The following is a 23,835-nucleotide window of genomic DNA, read 5'->3' as shown; positions in this document are numbered from 1 at the left end:
TAACCTTTTCTATGGTTCAAATTCTGTTTATGCTATCTCTTCAAGTCCTGCAGTTAAGTAACCATTCCCAGAAGCTAAGGTTTTTTGAGGCAGCACTTTTGAGAATGACTTTATAGAATCAGGAAGAGCAGCATTTTCAGCAAAGAAAAAGACATTGCCAGAATTACTGAAAGCATCACTTACAGGAATTGTTAAAGAAACATACAACTTTTCTCTTTCCTGTAGACAAACTCCAAGCTAATGAAATTACCAATATACCTGTGGGCCAGCATATGCCTCAATACCCTAAGGTTAATAAATGTCTTTTTATGAACCAGAATTTAGTAGGCAACAAAATTCCTCTTATGCCCTAGAAAAATAAAATAAAAAGATGTAGTTGACTTGAAAGAAATATACAAAACTGTATATGTTGAGACCTGTAGTTGTCAAATTAGCTATCCAAATTACTGTAAGGGAAGAGCTCATATATCCCTTTTAGTCAGGTATTTCCTTAGATTTCCTACTTGATTTTTTTTTTTTTTTTATTTAGAAGAATATGATGATGATTGCAAAGGTAAGCTTTTCTTATTTATTTTTAAAATATTTCCAGAGTTGCAAGTTGCAGCTTTTCATATATTTATATACTTTTGTGCTTATATCTGTGGACTTGTAGATAGGTATGCAGCTCTGATATCAATTAGGGAGCTGAGATGAAGGTTGCAAATGAATGATTAGTCACGTGTCCATACAGATTATTTGGGGTATGTTCTGACAACAGATTACACAGAAGCACAGTTAGGCTATATGTGAAATAGAGCTGGAAGGGGGCGGGCAATCATTGTATGGGTTTGGAATATCTATACCACATAGATCTTGGTGTTTCTTGGCTACCAGAAATAAAAGTTGCCAGCTATCACTGCCAGGAAACAAACATGTAGTAGAGCAGCAACCAAAAACTAATGGAAGAGTGACATTAAATATGGGCAGAGACATTAACTACAGGAAACCCTATTTGTTTGAAAATGATGGCAAAGAAATAGCTCCTTGCATAATGAAATTGTTAATTTCAAGGCCTTCCTATGGTTCATGCTCAAGAATACTGAGTGACAGAAGAAAAAAAAAAAGCCACGGAGACAGACTAGGGAAGCTGAGGGGAAAATGGTTTTAAACTCAACCTGTCTTTGAAGCACTTAACTTTGAACTGATCTCTCTGGACCTATTTTTCTCATTAGGCTAAGAGCAGCACTCATTTAAGAAGCATGAGATTCCCCAGGGCTATTGAATCAAGCTTGAAGTTAAAAAATGTCTTAATCATCTCTTTTTAATCTCTGTATTTCACTGTCTTTTTTGCTTGCTCTGCTTTCACCCATCACAGCTACAGAATTACCGGGTGAAAAATTTCTAAATCAAAAAGCTAACATGTTATATTTTTTAAACAGCAAATCCTCCACAGTTTTGCTGTCTTTTTTGATAATTTAGGTAAAAGGATGGCAGAAACACCAAAAAGGTATATGTTATCTATTTAAATGCCAAATCTGTTTCATGTTGGTTATGTCTATCCTGCAATGTAAAGAATGTGACCTCCTCTTCCCTAGGTGCTCATCTGTGCTGATGTTACCTTGGGAAAAAGTCTGGGCTCCTACCCAGGGTTCTCTGAAAAAAAGTAAATCTGGTGGCTGGATAGGGAAGGACCACAATAGCTACTATAACTTTCTTTTTTTGCATACTTAATTGGGAGCACATTAGTGTATAATTTACAGAGTGTAACCAACCTACAATGAGGACCTAGAAAAGTTTCACGCATATTTAAAGAAGAGGAAGTTGTATGAAACAGCACACTCCTCGTGAAGCTGATAGCCCCTGTCCAAGCTATGCGCTATGTCCAACTCCTCACTGGGTTAAGAACTGGCTGAGTGGCCAGGCCCAGAGTGTGGTGGCATATGTTGTCCCAGCCAGTGGACAGCTAGTCACTAGTGAGGTTCTTCAAGGCTCAGTACTGGGGATGGTTCAGTTTAATATCTTTATCAATTTTCTTCATGAGGACATCGAGTGCACCCTCACTAAGTTTGCAGACAGCAATAAGTGGGGTGGGAGTGTTGATCTGCTGTTGGGTAGGAAGGCTCTGCAGAGGGATATGGACAGGCTCCATCAATAGGACAAATCCAGTGGTATGAAGTTCAGAGCAGTCAGTACCAGGTCCTGCCTTTCAGCCACAAAAATCTCAGGCAAAATTACAGGATTGGCAATAGTGGCTGGAAAATTGCACAGCAGTAAAGGACCTGGGGGTGCTGGTTGACAGCAGCTGATCTTAAGCCAACAATGTGTCCAGGTGGCCAAGAAGACCAACCAGAAATATCAGAAATAGTGTGGCTAGCAGGACCAGGACATCAATTTTCAGCCTGTACTCAGCACTGGTGAGGCCACACATTAATTTCTGTATCCCGTTCTGGCCCCCTCACAAGAAGAAAGTCATTGAGGTGCTGGAGAGAGTCCAGAGAAGGGCAACAGAGCTTCTAGAGGGTCATGAGGTCACCTTGGGAATAGGTGAAGGAAATGAGTTTGTTAAGTATGGAGAAAAGGGGGATCAGGGGAGACTTTATCACTCTTTACAATTCCCAAAAGGAGGTTGTAGCGAGATGGTGATTGGCCTCTTCTCCTGGGCAGCCTGAAAAAGGACAAGAGGGCATAGCCTCATTTTGCAGCTGGGGAGGTTCCAACTCAGAAGAAAAATTTTTTCATTGAAAAGGTATTTAAGCATTGGAATGGGTTGCACAGGGAGTTGCTGGAGTCACCATCCTTGAAAGTTTTCCAGAAACAGTTGGATATGCCACACTATGCTATGGTTTAATTGATAGGGTAATAGTCTCTCAAAGGTTGGACTTGATGATTTGGGAGCCTTTTCCAGACTTAATGATTCTACCCCTGCTTTAGACAACTGGTGAATTGAAAGAAACCCTTTCCACTGCTGAAAAGTAAGGAGACAAAATGGGAGAGAAGATTTAATTGGTTTATGTATCTCCTCTTCCTCTTCTGCATATTAAGTAAAAGAGTTGTCTCCAATTTCTTCAGTGTGCTAGCTAGCATGACTTTACAAGGATAAAGCAAGCATGGATAAAGCAAGCATCAAAATCCTGTGTGTATCATCACAGCAGATATTGGTTACCGTTTCCCTAGAGATGGAAAACAAGTTCCAAATGAATTTACCTAAATTTAGTTTCTTGCATGTGTGCTGGGTGCCTGAAGTACCGCAACTGTCAATAGATATAAGCCCTGACTAAAATCATCCACTTGCCCAAATATAGGCATCTAGTGTCATTTTAGAGCCTGTGTAAGATATTCTTCTCGCCTCCAGATCTGTGAATGACACAGATCTCTTGTAAATCATATGTCATATTCTCTCATCTTCAACAGATGTATTAGATGACTTAGGGCATCTGAGGATTATTTGGCTTTGTGAAATTAAATTCATATCTGGATTTTATTGATTTATTCCACATTTATGTTGAGGAATACCTTCAGTGCTGATACATTTAGCTTAGGGATGCAGCTGCAGTTTGAGCTGTGGGTTGAGCTCTGGGTTTTGGACCCCCAGCCAAGAGGCTGTGAACTGCTGACCCTTTGCAGAACAGAGGGCATAGAGGGCTGTGGCCCAACCAGGTGATTGAGAACTGAGACACACAGCAGGAGCTGATGGTCCCACCTTTCTCGCTGAGACTGTGAGGGTGTGGAAGCCCAGGCTTTCCTAAATTTGGGACCCCTCCTCAGAGGTAGCAGCTCAAGGTGTTTTTGTGGGTTTTTTTGGTTATTTAGTTATTGCAACAAGACGATTTAAAGATCAAGAAACCTGGGAAACCTCATGTGATTGTGTGAGTGGGGGCTGTGTAGCTGTGGAGAGGCTTTGGCCCCAGCTCAGGTGGTACAAGTATCACTGCCAGAGTGACATCCTGGATGATCAGACAGGGAAGTTTCCTTAACATTTATATAAATTTTTCCTAAAATCTAAGCACGAGGCTCGAGATGTAAGACTTGAATCCTGCCCTAGAAGATAATTAATGCAGGGTTTAGATTTTTAAATTTTACATTTTTAAATATTTTACATGTGTTGTTTGAAACATCTCAGGCTGAGATAGCCATGTGAACCAGCAATTGCAGAGGGCTGTCATAAATCAATTGAGTCCTGGTACTTATTATTTCCATATTTCCTCAAAATTATTGCCTCTATTCTACTATGTGGGCAGAGGGAAGATCCAGCCTGTAAGGGAATATTGTTAATATATTTTCTTTGTTCAAAAAATGAAGACGCAATCTTTACTTAAAGGGACATGTCTTATTTAATCTCTTGCCAGATGACTGTTCTTGATTGAATCTCGATAACAAAAAGTTATGCTTTCCATTAAAAAAAACATTGGGGGTTTTACCTACTCTGTCTCTCTCTATATATATGTATGTATACATGTAAACTTGAAGTAGATAAAATAAACAGAATACAATAATTGAAACTTCTGGATGCATTTACACTGCCAAAGAAAGACTATGAGTAAGCTTTGATCCTTTAAATTAGACACTTGTTTAGCCGTGAACTAATTTCTTGACTATTTGGACAAACTCAGATATTTTATTCCAAGATGGTACAAGGCATGGTTCCAAGGCAAGTTAATTCTAAGGAATACTACTAGAAAAAAATGAGCCTAAGACTCCATCAGGCATAGCTTCAAGAATGCTACAGTCTGTCATTATTACTCAGTTCTACCCATATTTTTCACTTCTTTAAACTGAATAATTTTATTACTGATAAAATGCAAAAGATAAGTTCAAAGTTTATTTCTACATACTAATTTTATATGGTCAGTGTTGGTGTATGCAAAGAAATAAGTTTTCAAATGTGTCCTTTTTTTACATAATATGATATCTTTGGTGTTGTCAATCCCACAGGATGAATGAGGCCCAGTATTTTCAGTCTGCTTGCAGATGAAGGATAATGATCCAAGTGTCTCCCTTTAAGATTTCTGTTTGTTTGTTTGTTAGCCTCAGATCCATACATGTGTCATGAGCATGATAGTGACATAAGATGACACATAAGTTTTTATGCAGTTTTAAAATAGGTAGAATCAAATTATTTTTCCTGAATTATCATAGAGACCAGTGGCTTCCATTTGCCTTATTTATTGTCAGATATGTAAATAGAGCATATGCTCTAGACACTATGTAAATAGAGCATATGCTAAAACAATTTTTGCAGTGCTTCTCAAAGTTTTTCAACTAGAAATTACTGTAAAAACAGAAAATATAAGTGAGATGGCTGCATTAACAAATCATCTACTTTAGTAGATTATTTGACTAACAGTAGATATGTTTTTTACTTTATGGTTCATATACTGTCTTGCTTGAGCACATCTGTGTAAGGTCTTGCCACATATTCTGCACTTCGGAGAGCAATCAAACAGATACAATTATTTTTATTTTTATTAATTATTATTTATGTTTTAAACAAAAACATCTGTGTTTATTTATCTGTAGTTAATTAACTACCACAGAACAAGAAATACTAATATTTGCTCAACTGATTATTAGGAAGACTAAATTCAAACATATTAGGAATATTGAAAGGATGAAAAGAAAGTTTGTGCAGCCAAACTGTGTAAATCTCAGCACTATGGAACCACTTGTCCTGGTCACAGACAGCAACTAAGTACCATGCAGCCTCTTGCTCATTCTCCTCGACCCAGGCGGGATGGGGAAGTGGAGTGTTCCTGGCTGTGTTCCCTCTTGGCTTTTTGTGCACCTGCTCCCTGGCTGAACATTTGAAACAGGAAGGTCCTTCACTTACAAGTAAGAATTACTCAGCAACAACTCAAGTATCAGTGTGCTGTCAACATGATTCTCAGACTAAATCCAAACCACAACACTGCACCAGCTACTAGAAAGAAAAATACTTCTATCTTAGTTAAAACCAGGACACCATTTAAACAGAAAACACTATCTGTGAATTTGGAACAAATCACTTCATCTAAGGTGAAAGAAAAGCGAGAATTAGGACTTTATCCAGCTAATTACTCTAAAGGTCTACAGCATAAAACAGAATTAGAGATGTTGTGCATTCACTGCAGGGTTATAACACTGTCTGGATCCCTCTTTCTCATCTTTCAGAATTAGACTTACCTTTTTTTCAACAGCAACAAAAATAGATGACATTTGGTGACATAGCAATCACTTTGATTAAAAGAAACTCAAGATATTTGTTGTCTATGAGACAATTTAGGCAATTTTTAGTGATAATGACACTGATGCTTAAATTATAATATGATAGTTTCAATTCCTGAATATTTAATTCACATTTAAAATACTAGAACTTATATTTTGCTTTTGGAAAATATTTTTTGTCTAACCCTTGCAATATTGGTTTTTTCCTTATGAAGGTGTTGGCAGATAGAAGCTGATTTCTCAGGAAATCATGTTGAGTTACTAAACTTGAGAAAAAGCTACATAAACACTGCATGATGAATAATTATCTCTATCACAACAGACATTTTTTAAAATATGTATGCATGATTTAGAAACTATTTGCAAGAAAATATTCAACTAAAATATCATGAAAACTGAATTAGCTCAATTTATTAAAATGCATACCAATTAATATGTGCACTGCTATTTGTAGTGAAAAATTATGTTTCACTGTGTAAAACACTTAAATGAGAGAAACTTTATAGATTTAAGTTACGTGAAGGCTGACTGTCTATATTAAATGAAATCCAGTTTTGAAGACTGAGTAGCATATGTAGTGATTAAAAAGAGTAATATAAATGGTGGAATAAGGCATGGGCTCTGCAGTGTTAATGCAAAGACCTTTATTCGTTTCAAGTGCTTCTTTTTATACTTTCCAAAGCTGGGATAAGATGCTCCACTTTATGCTTACTGGTTGCATGTTAACGTGCTTGCCTGGTGAACTGAGCGTTCTGTGGTTACACTGCATACATGAACAGGATGAGATGTTTCATCTTCTTGGTCACAGGTCATGCTTCCTGATCAGCTTCAAGGTTGTTGCTGCACAAGCTTTAACAAATCAGCCTTGCTCCTCATATCATTTAACTCATTCTGCTCCACAACATACAAATATATATGCAAATATATTAAAAGTGTTAGCAAATGTAATTTTGTGATGAACATGCTTATGAAGGAGAAACAAAAGCATATTGAAAGAAAAGTATGTTATTTTAAAATAAGTGTTTTCTTTTTAAAAGCTTCTAGAGAAAAATTATTTTTAATTTTCATATGAAAATTCCCTATTCCTCTTAATATCTCTCCTTGAGGAAGTACAACTCTATGCTGCAGTGTATATTTAGAACTCTGGGGGGTTTTTATAAGCTTTTTAGCTTAAATACTCACTTTAAACCTCAGAATAAATCCTCATTTAAATAGTAAGCAAATGTTAAAAGACCTCAAGAATTGGATGGAGTATGAGATGAAGTCTGAAGAATAGTGATGAGCAGGATCACTATTTCACATGAGTGAACGATTCTGAGTGAGAACCGGAGGCTGAGGCAACAAAGGGAATCTTGTGGCTGGTGTCTACTACAGGTCACCCAGTCAAGGGGAACTGATTGAAAAAACCTTCTTGCTGCAGCTACAGTGCAAGTGACCTAATCAGTGACATCAAGACTCCAGGCAGCCTGTCTGTAGTGGTCATGCAGTGGTGGAGTTTGCAGTCTGAAGGATTATGCATGATGTACAGACTAAAGTCAGGGCCCTGGATGTTAGGAAAGTAAAACTGCAATTGTTCAAGGAGTTAGTCAGTAGGACCCCCTGTGAAACTGCCCTCAAAGACAAGGGAGCAGAACAGATCTGGGCTAGCAGATCTTTAAGGATATTTTTCATACAGGAGAGGAGCTCTCAGTTCTCAGGTGTATGAAATCATGAAAGGAAGGCAAGAGTCTGGCATGGATAAGCAAATATCTCCTTGTCAAACTAAGAGGAAAGAAGGAATTGCATAGGCACTGTAAGCAGGAACAGGTGTCCTGGGAAGAGTATAGGGATTCTGTCTGGTTGTGTAAGAATGACATTAAGAAGGCTAAGGAACACCTGGAGCTGAACTTATTAAGAGATGCAAAGACTAACAGGAAGGGCTTCTATAGGAATGGCAGCCAGAAAAGAAAGTTCAAAGAAACCCTCCTCGGTGAGCCATACAGGCAAATTGATATAGAGAGACAAGGAGAATACTGAGGTACTCAAAAACATTTTGTGCCTCACTCTTTGCTGGCAGCCTTGCTTCCCACACTGCTTCAGCAAGTGGACTCTAAGAGAGGAACTGGGGGAGCAAAGTCTCTCTCACTGTAAGGAAAGATCAGATTTCTGATGACCTGGTGAACTTGAACATGAACATAAGTCTATGGGTCCTGATGGAAGGCATCCCAGAGTTCTGAGGCTTTAGTAATTGCCAAGATGCTCTCCATGATATTTCAAAAGTCATGACAATCAGATGAAGTCACCAGAGACTTCAACAGGGAAATATTTCACCCATTTTCAAAAAGGGCAGAAAGGAGGACCCTGAGAATGACCAACCTGTGAGCTTTGCCTCTGAATCTGGAAAGACTGTGGAGCATATTCTCCTAGAGGTGAAGCTATGGCAGGTGGTGGACAGGGAGGTGATTTGAGACAGCCAGCATGGCTTCACCAAGGACAAGTCCTGCCTGATCGGCCTTGTGGCCTTCTATGATGGTCTGACTACATCAGTGGACAAGGAAGGAATAATGGATGTCATATCCAGGCAGAAATGGTCAATGGCTCAGTGCTCACAAGGGAATCAGTAGCAGGTGGTGTTCCTCAGAGGTCCATGTTGGGTCTAATACTCTTTAATACCTTCACCAAGGATAAAGACAGTGGGATTGAGTGAATTCTTAGCAAGTTTGCAGAGGATGAGCTCTGCTGAACTGGCTGATGTGGTTGTCACATCTGAGGGGCACTATGCCATCAAGAGAGACCTAGATGAGCTCAAGAAGTGGACCCATGCAAACCTCTGGGGATGAACTAGATGACTTTAAAAATCTCTTCCGATACAAGCTATTCCATGATACTATGAAAGAGGATAGAACTAGACTTTCTTCAGTGGCATGAGGCAACAAGCACAAACTGAATGCACGAAGTTCCCTTTGAACAGGAAACAGTTTTTTACTGAAAAAGATGACTGAGTCCTGCCACAAGTTGTCCAGAGGTTGCAGAATCTCCCTCCTTGAAGATACTCTAAAGTTGTTTGGACACAAATCTAAGCAGTCAGCTTGAGCAGGGTAGCAGGAGCAGATAACCTCAAGAATTCCCTTCCAAATTCAACTGTAATATGATGCAGTGATTGTCACTGCTTAAGGACATTGCTGAAGTTCATCAGCATTTGGAACCAGAACAGAAAATAGAATATCTCGATGAAAATTCCATATATGTTTTCCTATTCTGTCAACAAGTCTAATTAAAAATCAAACAAACAAACAAAAAAAACCACGAAAAACCAAACAACCACCAAAACCCGCATATTTACACAAAAAAAACCCCAAACCAAAACAAAACCCAGAGTATTGTGCACTTGAGTTACTGCCTACTTTACATTTGTAAGTAATTTTTAATTGTCTAGGATAAAATGAAATATTTTTTTCTTCAAAGTCAAGTGAACTTGTCAACATGAAATCAGGAGAGAACAGAAGAACTCCAGTTCTGTGAACCTTGATATTCATGTAGAGTTGTAAGCACCTCGAAAGGAAAATTAAGCACCCTGATTTTGGGCACTGCCTCTCCACTGACCATGTAACAGGTTGCTTATCTTAAAAGATAAGCACTTCTAGAAAGTTAGATTCTGTTTATCTTTGGCAATTATCTGAAGATTACTGCCCAATAAAGTTGCCTCTTTTTTTAACAAATATTTTAAAAGCAGGTCTTATGTTCCCACTTCTGAAATAATATTGCAGTCCAGTTATTAAAAATGCCTTTGCCTGAATTAAGGTGCAAATAAGACCGTATGCCAAAGTCAATAGTACGGATTTTACTGAACAGTAAATGTGAGAGAGAGAGATGGGGACAGAGAAAGAAAGAGAATTATAGTCACCACCCCATCGTTACCTTTCTTCTTATGGCCTTCTCTGTGATGTGGGTCCCCAGAGCATTTTTCTGGATGATACAATTCTGTACAGTCCAAGTCCCAGATGTCCAGAGCCGTATTATTCCCACAAGTTGGGATGACATGTGAGTAAGCAGTTGCTTCCTTTCCCACAATTTGCCATGGTGGACATTTTTGTCTGAATAGGTTACCCAGATCTGCCTCACCAGGCCTGGCATCTTCGTGTTGTTGCATCTGTGCTTTTCCCACTGTCTGCACAGTAGAGTCTTGTCTGGTGTGCTAATTCCAAACCTTTCACCTCCGTGTAGGCCTGAAATTAACACCTTCCTTTTCACCATCTGTGCCTGTCTTAAGTTAGCTTGTCTTGTGGAAACTTCCTCCTTTGTCAGTGTTTGAGACAATTTATTGCATTCTTTAAGTCCTGACAAGAGCATCTACTGAAATGGAACTTAGAAGAAGTTTTTTATGGTTCTTACCATAAAATTTTGCAGCAATATTGTATGAGAATGAATAAAGGAATAGAATGAGACAAAAATAATTGCATGAATGGGATTTTTATGTCTAATCGCAGATGTCACTCTTTCTCACCTGACTGCTTAAACTGCTGTTCTGTTTTCTGCTTCTTTCACTCATGGCTGACTACAACACAGCCTCGGGAGGAGGAACACAGTGATTTTGAAATGTCTCTTGGATGGTGAGGACACCAGTCCTCAAGGGCTACAGAGCAGAAACAATGTGAACATGTTGCAGTGTATACTCCACATTGGAGTGGGTAGGGAGGTTGGATTTGGTGTTAGTATGGATACACTCTGCACTTTGGGCATGAAGATACATAATGTAGACAGATTTTACAGAATATTTAATGTTTTAAAGGGAATGCGCTAAACTAGCATTAAGACAAAAGCTGGACCTGGGTACTTGGCTGCAGTGAATCGCTTTTCTTTTTATCTGAATGCCTTATAACCTACTCAAGACAGCACTTTCCCAAAATGTGAGCCATGACAGTTTATTCTCTCTAGGCTGGGAGTTATATTTCCTGAAAATTTTATACTAGAAGCCAAGTCTTCCAACATCCAAAATAAATGCTTTAATCATAAAACTTAAATTCATAAGGCAAATATCTTTCTGTTAACACTATGCTCACTTGTCTGGGCAGGAATTTGACAGTTTGTGTGAACAGTGGCAAAATTTAAATAATTAAAGAATTAAATAATTTTGTTAATTAATTAATGCTGAAAATTAAGCAATGTGTGAATTCCTATACATCCATTAAACGAATACTGGAAATGAGCATCACTTAATCTAATTCTTGGCATCTTCAAAATAGATCTATGTCTGAGCTATTGATGCTCAGTCATCCTTAGAGCCAGGAAATACATATGGAAATTTGAGAAATCTTTGAACTGAACCATTTCAAATAATCTCTTATGTCATAATTAATTCATCCTTCCGTATCTAACAGCTAAATCTTCATTGCTGATAAAGGCTCAGATGTAAATGAACTAGATACACTGCAACTCATTATTAGAATACCTTCTATCACTTAAGTCTGTTTAACTAGTAAAGATATTTGGGGCACAAAATTTCTGAAACAGAAGACTTAGACAACTGTAGTGCATCTTGAAAAAAAAAGCCCAGTCAGAATCAATAACTAAGGAAAAAGTATACAAGTTGATTTAAAAAGGTACAAGGAAAAAAAAAATAAAGTGTGAGGATTCTGAAAACATTCTGCAGAAAAGTGAAGGAAACTGAAGTGTGTGGATGGGGTTACTTGTTATTTATTTTGACAATATCTGTGTCTCACTTTTGACATGTCAACAAGTACTGCAGTCTTGTCACAGGAATTTTTTTGAAAATGTCTATAGTATGTGCTTTATCGAATGTGATTCTGTGAGACACTAAGTTATACAAAGCAGAATGCTATGCGTAGTTAAGGTAGGTACATGACATCTTTCGCTGACCTACCTCAGATAGCCTGAGAACACATTAACCATGAACTAGAATCTGATTAAATACTATGAAAAGGTAATCAAAACAGTGAAACCAACTAATTATAATTATAACAAGTACAATTTGAATACTGGGTTGTTTTGTTCCATTTTTTCCCCCTGTAGGGCTTAAGGAGTATACCTCATGAAACATATATAAGCTATGTCTTTTTAATGATACATCCACTCTTTCTCAGAGTGTGTTGGCAAAGTGTAAGAGAAAACATGACTCATAGATTGAGTGATTGCAGCCATCAAAAATTATAATATTTCAATATGAAAAAAAACCAACATCCTAGCAGGACCATCCTGTGTTGGAGAAATTAAAAAACAAATTTTGCTTTGCCCTCAAGTAAAATTGCTATATATTGAAGTTATATAGGCTTGCTATGCTGTTATTTTCTGTTTAAATCTAGAATAAGTGTTTTCCTTATGCATTTAGTGGATTCCATCTCCTGAGATGCTCCATGGTCCCAAAGTGCAGCCGTATAAAGGACAGTTGATACGCTTAAACACCATATGTGCTTAAGGTACTTTGACATATTGGACCCATAAATGTAATGCATGGCAGGTCTGTATGTTTTTGTTGAAAGAAAATGCAGTCTTGCTGCTGAACATAATTCTGGCTCAGAGGGATAACCAGCATTCAAATCAAACATAAAAAAGAGCAATTCCTTTCAAAGACCAACATGACAGATCATGATATGTATGATTATTTTATTTTTCTGTCAACTTTACGTATATGCCTTCAGATTCTACACCTACATCATACACACTGGTGTTAATATTTGTCCTGAAATAATCAAATTAAGGGAGGCTTTTCCCCCCCATTATTCTGAATTAATTACTGTGGATAACCAGAATGCTGGTTATCCCTCTGAGCTTAAATGAAGTATTTTTATTTAGTTGTGTTCTTGTATGTGTATGTTGCCCTGCAAAGTGGAATCTAAAATACTTTCAGTGAGACTGTTACTGACATTTACCTTCTCTGTCTGGATTCATATTTTCACAAAATATACAAAGAGTTAATTTCTTTTAGATTTCTGCCTTTCAAATTTCATAAATAGCAGACTGCTAGTTCAGAAGATATGAGAGAAAAACTTAAAAGTCCATGTGGTAAGAAGCATTTGTAGTAAAACATCCGCACAGTTAATTAATGGCCTCCACACATTCTAGTATTTACATCTATCATCGTAATTGCTCCTTGGGTTTGATCCCACAGAATTCACATGCAGAGCAACGTGTGCATTAACAAGTGTAATTTAAAGCCCTGCAAGCACACAGGAATTTATATTAATGAGAACCCTGCTGGAAGTCACTGCTGAGAGCCTTAGAAAAGGTAAGGCTTCTAAGAGGAACCAGAACACAAACATCCTATTAGCATGAGAAAGCTTTCTCTTTTTCTTTATTTTATTTTTTTCCCTGTGTGTCTGTGTGTGTGTTAGTCTTTGCGCTGCCATTTATATCTACAACTATTGCTACCCATGTCACTACCTGAAGGGGCTGTGTATATTCCCCATAGCACACATTAAACATGTACCTGATAACTGATAATAAAATACATGATTCTCCATTCCTTTTAGGCTCCTGACTTATTAGACAAAGGGGCAAAACTTTGTATACTTATGCAGAATAAATCAATACCAACCAGAGTAATTATCAAAAACTACTCCCTCACCACCCAATTAAGGTAACCCTCACATTCACAGCCAATATCCAGCCAGCTCTAATGTGAAATTTTTTCTGTCCTTCAATTCACTTAACTGTTCTATTTTATAAGTCTAAATTAAAAACAAGCAGATAAAGGTCATGACTAGCCTTTGGTGTTTGATCTGTTTGCAAAAAAATACACCCCCCCCCATATGCCTACCACAAAAAATATCCAAAGAACAAAATACAAAACGAAAAATAACACCCTCAGTAAATTCTTTCCTTAGAAACAAGACTAACAGCCAGCAGGATATAGTAGAGCAGGCAATATGCACAACCGTCCAATTATGTGGTGGCTTGTGTATTTTATCAATAAATAGATTTTTCATGAGGCTTCTCTTACATTTAGGAAACTTGAGGAGAATTTCTACTCCTCAGAAAGCCTAGCTATTACATGAAATTATTCCCAAACCTAAAGTTTGTTGAGACAGAATTGAATTGAGAAAAATATCAGTAATTTAAAGAATAAAAAGAAACGCAGAAAAGAATAGTTGCAGTTATTGCATAGCCAACAAAATAAGACTCTGAACTTTCAGTTAGATGCAGACTTTTAAAAAGGATAAATTTGTTAAAGAATGAAGATGCTCTCGCAAATATTTCAATAACCCTTTATTTTAAGGTTACAAGGAATAAGTGCTTGAATAAAAATCTGTTTTACATTATATCAGAAATTATATTTAGTGATGTGCTCATATACTTAGGTCACAATGAGCCCAGAATTTTTTAAGCATTGATTACTCAATCCTTTCTAATTTTGAAGATTTTTCCTTCTTAAATATGGTATTCATGCATTCAGATTTAGTCTGGATCATCTTGTACAGCTGTGAGCAGATTTTTTGGGGGTTTTTTTGGTTTGTTTGTTTGTTTTGTTGTTTTTATAATATAATTATTAGGTATGTTATTAATTAATACCCTCAATTAAAAAAAATGTCATGGTTGTTTATATGTAGCTTGGGTATAAGATCTTAATATATGCACAAAATTTGAGGTATGTGTTCTTTCAAATAAAAGATTAATTTCTTCTCTTGAAAAAAGAGGGAGATAGATAATGCAGCTATATTTAAAAAAGGATTTACATTTTGAATTCTTTTAACTCACAATCACTTGCAAATTCTCATAACACTTATCTTGTCCTCAAAGGAAAGACCAAGAGATATCTCTAGGCACTTAGATGACTAATTTAAGACATTGTCTTATTCAGAACAAACAGTTCATATAGCAAAATAGCCACCTCAGGAAAGGAATTTAACATCTCCAGAACAGCTGAATCTTTCCCTGAAAAAACTTATATTCCTTCACTGAAAACTTATATAAATATCTGTTAATGAAGTGCCTCAAGTTAGGCAAGATGTATGTAGTACGAGGGTTCATGGAACAAGGCCAAACGATATGTCATTTTTATCACATTTGTAGAGATTCACGAATTTTGTGATCAAATATGGGAAAAATGTTAAAACCAGGACCAGTTATCTCTTCTGAAAGGTTTAGACATGTTTGAAGTATAGTCTTTGAAAAACTGCAAATATTTGTGAATGTAGTTTTGCACATGTGGAAGACAGATGAGTATAAATTCTCAATTTGGTGATTTTCAGGAATAGCAGAGGTGCTGGCAGCTGTGGCATCAGCATCAAGCTCAGTGAGATGAACAGGGTCAGACATAGCCCTGGGACATACATGGAGTGCCACAGGGAGAGGGCTGTGCAGGCCAGCCCAGGAGGTCAGCCCACTTATGGGGTCTGGCTCAGTAGGGCCAGGCAGGGCAGGGCTGCACTCAGCTGAAAGCAGAGTTCAAGGGCTAGGGGTGGACCTCAGCTGTGACAATCCTGCTGCTCTGCCTGGGAGTCTCTTTCCACCACCACTGGCTGCACAGGGTCCAACCCTGGCTGCGCTGGCCCTACTTTGTTCTTGAGCCCCAAAACCTCTGGGGAAGGCTGGGACTGAAATATTCTCAAAAGGTTTCCACTGATAAGCTTTGCAGGTATAACCATCTGTGCAGCTCTGTCTTATTTATCATTAGTTGTTACTTTCTTTTTCATATGGTCTCCTTGACAGGTAAATTCATTTTAAGAAGGACTGGCCTCAAAACTTTCACTTCTTCATAGCAAGGGAAATTACCATTTTCATGATTTTCACATCATAAAGCACAACAGGATGCTCAGAAGAGTCTGATTCAGTAGTTCTTAATAACACTGAATAAATCCAAAATTAAATACAACTCTTTCAAAGCACCAACCATTAAGTTATTAACTCTCCATCATACATTATAAGGTACATCCTGATACTCTCCCGTTTACGCATATTACTTCAAAAGTGATATATGGAATTTCTGTATTTGGCTGTAGCTGTTAATGAAGTGCAAAAATTAGACATATTTATTGCAGAGTGTTGCACATTTCAAAATTAATCTAAATTAAATCTTTCGTTGTTCCCCTACTGACTGTCAAAATTTTAAAAGTAGTTGTTTGGTAACTTATATGATTCATACTGGTCAATGCCTGTATTTGGAAATTTAGAGGAAGCATAAAGAGTTCATTCTTATACACTCAGCTTTCAGGGTAAAAAAAAAATCTAAAGATTAAATAAGTGCTGTTGAATTAATTTAAAGTCATGCATATTCTCCTATGAATGAACTATATGGCTATAGTTCACTTATTTCTGAAGTGGTACTCAACATTAAAAGAAAAATTCCCAGTAGCAACAATAACATACTTGCTGTAGCATTCTGGATTCTGAGGCTCCTGTACATTTAAGAGTAAAATTACTGAGTTTTCTTCTTTTTTCTCTCTTTTTTTTATTCTTCTTTAGCTAAATAATAAGAACACGGATAATGCAACAATTCTCTAAGTGATTCTTAGGAAATTATCACATATTGATGAAAAGAGAAAGAATCTCAACTGCAATTTCTATAAATGCTATAAGTGATTGACCTCTACTTAGCACAGCTGAGTTTACTGAATCATAGGAGCTCTTTCAAAAAATATTGTATTGGTCTAAGTCAGTGTTATTATAGTTTAACCTCACAGGCAGGTAAACAACACACAGCTATTCACTCACACCCTTACAGAAGAAAGGGGAAAATAAAGGTAAAAGTGCAAAAATGTGGGTTGAAATAAAGATGGTTTAATAGAGAAAGACAAAGTTGCTCATACTAGCAAAGCAAAAAGAAGAATTCATTCACTGCTGCTCTGAGCAGGTAGGTGTTCAGTTATCTCAAGGAAAGCAGGGTTTCATCCTCTATATCAGCTACCTGGGAAGATAAAGGCCATAACTGCTGATGTTAACCCCTTCCTCCTTTCTCTCCTGGCTTTTACTGTTGAGTACAATGTCATGTATGGAATATCACTTTGGTCAGTTGGGGTCAGCAGTCCCAGTTCTGTCCCCTGCCTAACTTCTTATGCAGCCTTATCCTGCTTGAAAGTGAGAAGGCATGAAAAGAAGCAGAAAAAGCCTTGATGATCTACAAGCACTGCTTAGCAACAGTTAAAACATCAGAGTATCATCAACACTGTTTTCAGCACAAATCTAAAGCATAGTCCTGTATAAGCTACTACAAAGAAAATTAAACCTACCTGATCAAAATCAGGACAGCCAGTTACAATACTTATATACATTAGTTGGCATTAATAGATGAAGATCATTTTGTGTCTTGCCATCCTGCTTCCACTGGCAGAGAAAGAGTGAATACTTCTCAGATACAGACAGAAGTGTATTTATTAAATGCCGCAATCATTCAAAGACAAACAGATGGCTGCTATTCAAACAGGGAAAAGCAGTGATTATACACATCTGTACAATACCAATAAACTCTAATATATCCGGAAGCAATTAACTGCTTTTTTTAGAGTAAAGCAAAGAGTTACTCAGAACAGCTTTCATTTCATTATTTGGTCAATTTTACATAGGAGTTCTAACTATGCATGAACAGTTTTCATAGTAGTGAACACAGTAGGCTTCAATGATTGCTTACTGTGAGTTGGAAAATGCTCACATGGAAGAATATTACTATTTCTTTCCGTCACAACCCCCCCATTTCTCTGATTTGCTGTTAGTAGGAATTTGAGTCAAGACCGTTTTGTAAAATTATTGCCCAATTCTCTCTTAGCCCTTCAGTGGCTGACATGCCAAAAATGTTATGTCCAAATTGCATGCCATATGTCAAGCTGGAAACGTACATAGGAGATGAAAACTGAAGGCTCTTGCCTCAAGACTTATGCTCTCTTGTGAGTTCTAATGTACTGGCATCCATGTCTGCTACTGAACTTGAGTTTCACAGTTCATAGTACTAAAACAAAAGTTCAGCCATCTGGACAGCTGCGTTAATGGGTTATATTATCCCACTATATTCCTGTGCAGCTTTTCCAATCAGACTTTAAACAACTAAATCCGCTCTCTAGAGTTAACATCTATAGGCAATGGATTGTTGTTTAAGTAAATTATTACACTTCGCCTAGCTAACCTCATTTGTGTTAACATCCAACCAACTTTGTCTATCCAATACAGCAATATGTTATCAATTCCCAGATTTTCCCCTATATCCAAAAAGCACGTCTAAACAGTGGACTCCAGTTGCCCACTGTCTTAAACAGTGGGTTTGTCTCTTGACTCCATTTTGGAACATCCAAATGGTTATGTTCAGAGAAAACTTGTTTTACACAGGACTAGTTTTAGTAATAGAAATGTAAGGTAGTCTGTCTTAACTGTCCTTGATGCTTGAAACAGGTTATTTATTCATTCCTTATACACTTTTTTATCAGTGATACTGTCATGGACATCAAGGTCAACAGAGAATATCAACTTATTCAATTTGACTTTATGAATACAATACACTTTATATTTTATGCAGATATTTGGTACTAAGCACAATTATATTAGGTATATTTTCTTGTATAGACAGACCAGATTTCTTTTCCCTGGGCATAAGACCAAAACTTTGGTTTAGAAGCCACCACAAGACTGTGTTAGCACAGACCTTTGAGAACATGCTGATTATGAGGAATTCCCTTCTTTAAAGCAGTGATAAAGCTTCAAGGACAGATGTGACTTTCATCCCATTATGTATAATCAAGACAAAGAAATGTTTGTCAGAGTGTTATCTTTCAGGGATAGCAAAAATTCCTGATTCTCTAATAAGTCACTTATATTTTACTGGTCTAAATCAGAAAAATCAAAATTATTTGGTTTGTTCTGAAATACTAGTCTTTTTTTTTATTAATTTGTTATTTTGCTTATTTTTAATAATTCTACAAACTCCAAATCACTTTTAATTTTCTAGGCAAACATTTTCCAAAATGAAACCAGGCATAAGTAAGCCCAGTACATGATTTCTCAGATACTACAAGAGAGCAGGACATCTCATTATTACAAGGTTAGTGGGTATTTGCCAGAAAGCTAGTTTTTTGTCTCATCTGAAACACATACTGTGAATTCCACCTAATTTACATTTTTAATACTATATAATTGTGAATCTTCTGATCTGTTGATATCCAGATATCTTGCTATCTATCTATCTGGATATCTGTTGATATCCAGATATCAGATATATCCAGAACTTGTTTTCACTGTTGCTTCCATCAACCAGCAGATGTAATCCTATAGAAAATAAAACTATAAACATAAAAAATCCTTAAAACATTAAATTAATATTTAATAATATAAACATACTTGAGTAAATTAGCACTTACTTTTTACAGCATAATTGTTTATATGTCCAAATTAAGGATTCTAGTATTGTATTATTTAACTGAAATATGACTAATTATATCAATACATAAAGAAAAAAATATTTTGTAATACAAAGAAAAGGAAAATTGGAAGAAACATCTCATAGACCAAATACATTCATGGAGACATATCAGTTTCAACTGCATTATTTTTCTACCAGATATAAGTGGGAGATGGAAAAGGAAAATTGAAAAACAAATATTAAGGGTTTCTTGAGTTCTGAAAGACACATTTTAACATCCGAAAAAAATCTTGAAGAAATCAAAAAAATCCAACAAAAAAGGCCCAAAAAACAACAACAAAACCCCTCAAACAAACACCCCCCCCCCCCCCCCCAAACTTAAACATCCACCACCCCCCTGCCCCTCCAAACACTTGCAAGTAAGAAGGAATATACTATAATATAATAGGTATTCCTGAAAGGACAAGCATGTAGAAAGAAATTGAAGCTTCATGGCTAAAACCAGAGGACCTGCAGGAATTTGGTCTTGACATATAGTATTAAAAAATAAGGAAGAAAGAATTGCTGTCAACATATACATAATATTTTATACACAGCAAAAATGCAGAGACAGTAAGGTGTTAAAAAAGGGTCAGAGTCCCTGCAAGAAAATGTACACAAGACGGATAGAGAGAGAAATTCCTTCAATACTAAACTAAGCATGCTGTGCTTGATCAGTGCAATTCTCTGTAGCAAATTCCCCTTCACTTCCAGCAGAGAAGACTCTGCTTTTTTATTTGCCCCTCAGCACATTTTGCAGAAGGTATGTAAATATTTACCCATATAACTCATACTGTCAATATTGCAGACACATATAGAGATGCCTGGGGCACAAACAAGCCTTCCAGAGGTGTCAGATGTAATCTATGTAATGCTGCAATCAATTCTGAAGCAATATTAATTTATAGGAAGCCAATCTTTTAACAGTAAGATCTCAAATACTTTGAGTGAGAAGTGTGTGGGGACACATCACCTTTCCCACACTTAATTCCCTTCTCCTTCCTTATCATACTATTATTTCAATAAAGTTACAACATGGGGGACAATATGAAATGAGAACACAATAAAGAGCTTTGATTCTTGGCAATCTATAGATTTTGAACTACAAATACATTAAGAACCACCCCCATGTTTAGGCAAACTGGAAATATTGTCACTATCTATTTATCAGGATATTTGTTCTGTTGTTCAAGGAAGATGAAAACTCTTCATGTATTTTACAGTAATTGTAACAGGATTCACATAAGAAATAAACCTGGAAAAAGTGTTACTTATATGAGTTACACAGAGCTTAAAAATTGATTTAATTCCCTAGTTCTTATTTGTATACTTTTCCAAGTGGATTTTTCCAAGATAACAATATTCAGCAATATCAGTTTCCACTATAATGAGACTATGTCTAAACTCTGAGAGTATAAACTGGTGGACTGCCTTGAGGATAGGCACAGGCTTCTAGCACTTTTTTATTTAGTATTGTAGATACTTTCAAGGAGAATATCTTCCCTTCTGATTCCCCCAGCAACTAAATAAATATGCACGTGTGCATGCTTATGAACCTGCTTGGGTTTATAGACTGTTGAGAGGAACATATTCCCTTCAGATCCCACATATGCTGAGATTCAAAACAAAATAATGATGTAGCTTTACTAAACTAAATGACACTAACCTACCTATAGGATATAAACTATCAACATCAGTTATATTTTGGCGTATTTCAAATTGTAATCACAGTTAAGGAAACTTATGCACAGTTTTATAGATATTTATAGCTTGCATACCAGTCTTTCAGGTTACAGCTACTGACAGGGGAGAGAGCACCGAGTTTATGGGTTTCCTCTAAGGCTGGAAAATAGAATAAATAAGGTCTAATATTTCAATATTAACTGAACAAGGTGTTACTTTTATAGTCTGCTTGACAAATCAAAAATAATTCAGGTAACTCAACATCTAAGGAAATAAAGTGATAAACAGGGTATTTTTCTGGCCAACTGAAAAACATGCAATACTAATAACTATATTATCTAATATTACCATGACACATTAAGTCATAACTAGATCACAAAATCATTGTCTTGGCTGGAGTTCAAATAAAAATATGAATGTTTTGGAGTCAGTGATGTTGCAGACACATGAGATTTCTTGAGTCTAGGAAAATTCTGCCTTTCTGTTAAATTTCTCTATAGTCAAGTCCAAACTTCCACTCTTACTAGTTATACCTAACTGTAACTAGCAATCTTTTCTTATTGATTTTAAATATTGTAGACAGGTTTCTTTTAAACAGGTACTGTACATTCAGCTATGTTTCAAAAGCAAGTTTGCAAAAAAGTGAAGGAAATATATTTTGAAAATATAACTAAAAAGAAAATAAATACTTTTGCCTACTTTCTCCTTCTTCAACCTTTTCATGTGAACATTAAACCATTTTACCTTACACTGGTTATGAGTTTGAGCTTCCCTATTTCGTTTGTCTCAAAAATTAGGTATGTTCACCTTTTGACATCCTAGAGTCAAATCTGAATGGAAATCTGGTAGAGTTTCCTGCAGCATTTTTTCACCCTCAAGCCTGGGAGTCCTTTGTTTTCAAAGGAAAATGGTAGTTCAGGTCTTTGCCTAATTTCAGATGATGTATCCAAATTTTAACTAGAAGTTAACAGAATAGTAACACCTTAGAATAGCAATGAATTAGAGAAGCAGAGAAAGAGCCCTAAACATTTTAACAAGATTCTCATCAGATACATATATTTCATGAAAATTAAGATATTGAAAGTTTAGATATCAAGTTTTCTGAATCTCATAGACCTATCAGAAATTCAAAATTTAAAAGACTGATTAAAAGAAAAGAACCTGAACACATTGCCTTTGGAAAAACCCCACTCCTTGTGTAAATATTTCTGGAATATATTTTTTACAACATAAATATTTACATTTACAATAGATATAGGTAAAATATAAAGAACAAAAGTTTCACTTTTTGTTCTTTCCTAATGATACTCATTCTTGTTTGTAGCAACAAATATGCAGCTTGTAGTGACAGTGACATTGGGTTATTTTTAATTTATTTTCCCTCTCTATTTGTTAATATTTCTTTTGCATTTGTTGTAGCCTAAATGATTTGGTTTATATTGCAATGCTGTTCAGATTCTCCTAGATGAGCATCCCGTCATTGATAGTAATTGATGTTGGCTGCCATGGAAATGCCAATTTGGTAGCAGTCAGTGCCAATCAGTTCTCATCAGTTATATTCACAGAAAATATGTGGTGGCCACTGTGAAGACTCTAACAAGTAATCAAAGCTACTGACAGAAGGGGAAACTCTTAAAATACAATTGTGCATGTAGGTTCCTGGTCTTTTTTCACTGTCATGCTTATTTAAGCATTATAAATAGAAGTGATCTGTAGCAAAATATCTTAAACTCAGTATGAAAATTTCCTTGTCTCTCACACGCAAAAGGCAAGCAAACATCTACTTTTAAGTTTTAAGAAATTCAATGTTTAAAATTATAGTCTTCCACAGTGGAATTTTATAGTCAAATGCTTAATTATTGAAAAACAAAAACCACCCAACCTCTTTCTTCTAACATTGTCATTGCTAGTACAAGCATTCTAAGTGTCTGTACCTGTAGGTTTTCTCTAGCAGAAAAAAATGGTTTAAAAGTCAATAAAAATGACATATTGGAGATACAAAAACACCACAAAATTATGCAAAAATCCACCAAGCATATTTTTTGTCATTTTATTCACTCCAAATTTTTATTGTGGTTTTATTCACTCCATGTTGGACTAACTGGAGTTACTACTTTTTTGATAGAACAGTGCCATCATAACAAATAAAAAGGTTCACTAAGAAGATGTAGGTTTTCATAACTCTGCATGGCCTTCCACCAATGTGATGTGATCTCATTTCAGAATGCCTACTAGCTTCTTTAATCACTTGAGGTAGGTAAAGATGAAAATATGAAATATTACAATATACAATAGGACTTATTACCATCATACTGACAGTGTAAAATATTCCAGTTACATTTAAATTGCATAGAGAACTATCAATAGAGCAAAAGAGGTCTTGGGGCTTATGTGAATGCTTTTCACTATTTTTCTTGCATATTTCAACCAAATATTCTTGCACATTTATTCAAAGACCTCTGCTTGTTTTATTTCAGTTGGAGGCAGTTCCTACAAGGAACAAATCCCATAGACATTACTGAACTTCATCTCGATTTGTTGAGACTAGGGAAGAGAAAGCCAAGGGGGTTTTAATTGTGTTCTTCAGCTACCTGATGTATGATTACAAGAAAACAGTCAAAGTTTTCTTGGAGGAGCACATCAAAACTCAGACGGTG

General features: G+C 36.3%; 2 long non-coding RNA genes across 11 annotated transcripts in view; one reads left to right on the top strand and one right to left on the bottom strand.

Moving 5' to 3' along the window:
- LOC135293866 (uncharacterized) overlaps positions 1–17,586 on the bottom strand; it is a 43,152-nt gene extending 25,566 nt beyond the window's left edge. Inside the window, exon 1 of the long non-coding RNA XR_010355977.1 lies at positions 17,343–17,586. This is a non-coding gene — a long non-coding RNA (uncharacterized LOC135293866). The remainder of the gene's footprint in view (positions 1–17,342) is intronic.
- Positions 1–23,835, top strand: part of LOC135293863 (uncharacterized) — a 46,268-nt gene that overhangs the window by 4,553 nt on the left and 17,880 nt on the right. For 2 of the 10 annotated variants that reach the window (XR_010355963.1, XR_010355964.1), the window contains exons 2-3: positions 19,046–19,138; positions 23,304–23,431. The exons of 4 other annotated variants lie outside the window; for them this stretch is intronic. This is a non-coding gene — a long non-coding RNA (uncharacterized LOC135293863). Of the gene's footprint in view, positions 1–12,505; positions 12,594–19,045; positions 19,139–23,303; positions 23,432–23,835 lie in introns of all 10 variants that reach the window. 4 more of the 10 variants (XR_010355966.1, XR_010355968.1, XR_010355967.1 and 1 more) reach the window with 3 other exon arrangements.

Source organism: Passer domesticus, chromosome 2 (genome assembly GCF_036417665.1).
Source record: "Passer domesticus isolate bPasDom1 chromosome 2, bPasDom1.hap1, whole genome shotgun sequence".
Taxonomy (NCBI): Eukaryota; Metazoa; Chordata; class Aves; order Passeriformes; family Passeridae; genus Passer; species Passer domesticus.
Note: the sequence above shows the minus strand (reverse complement) of the source record. Positions and strands in the feature narration are given on the sequence as shown.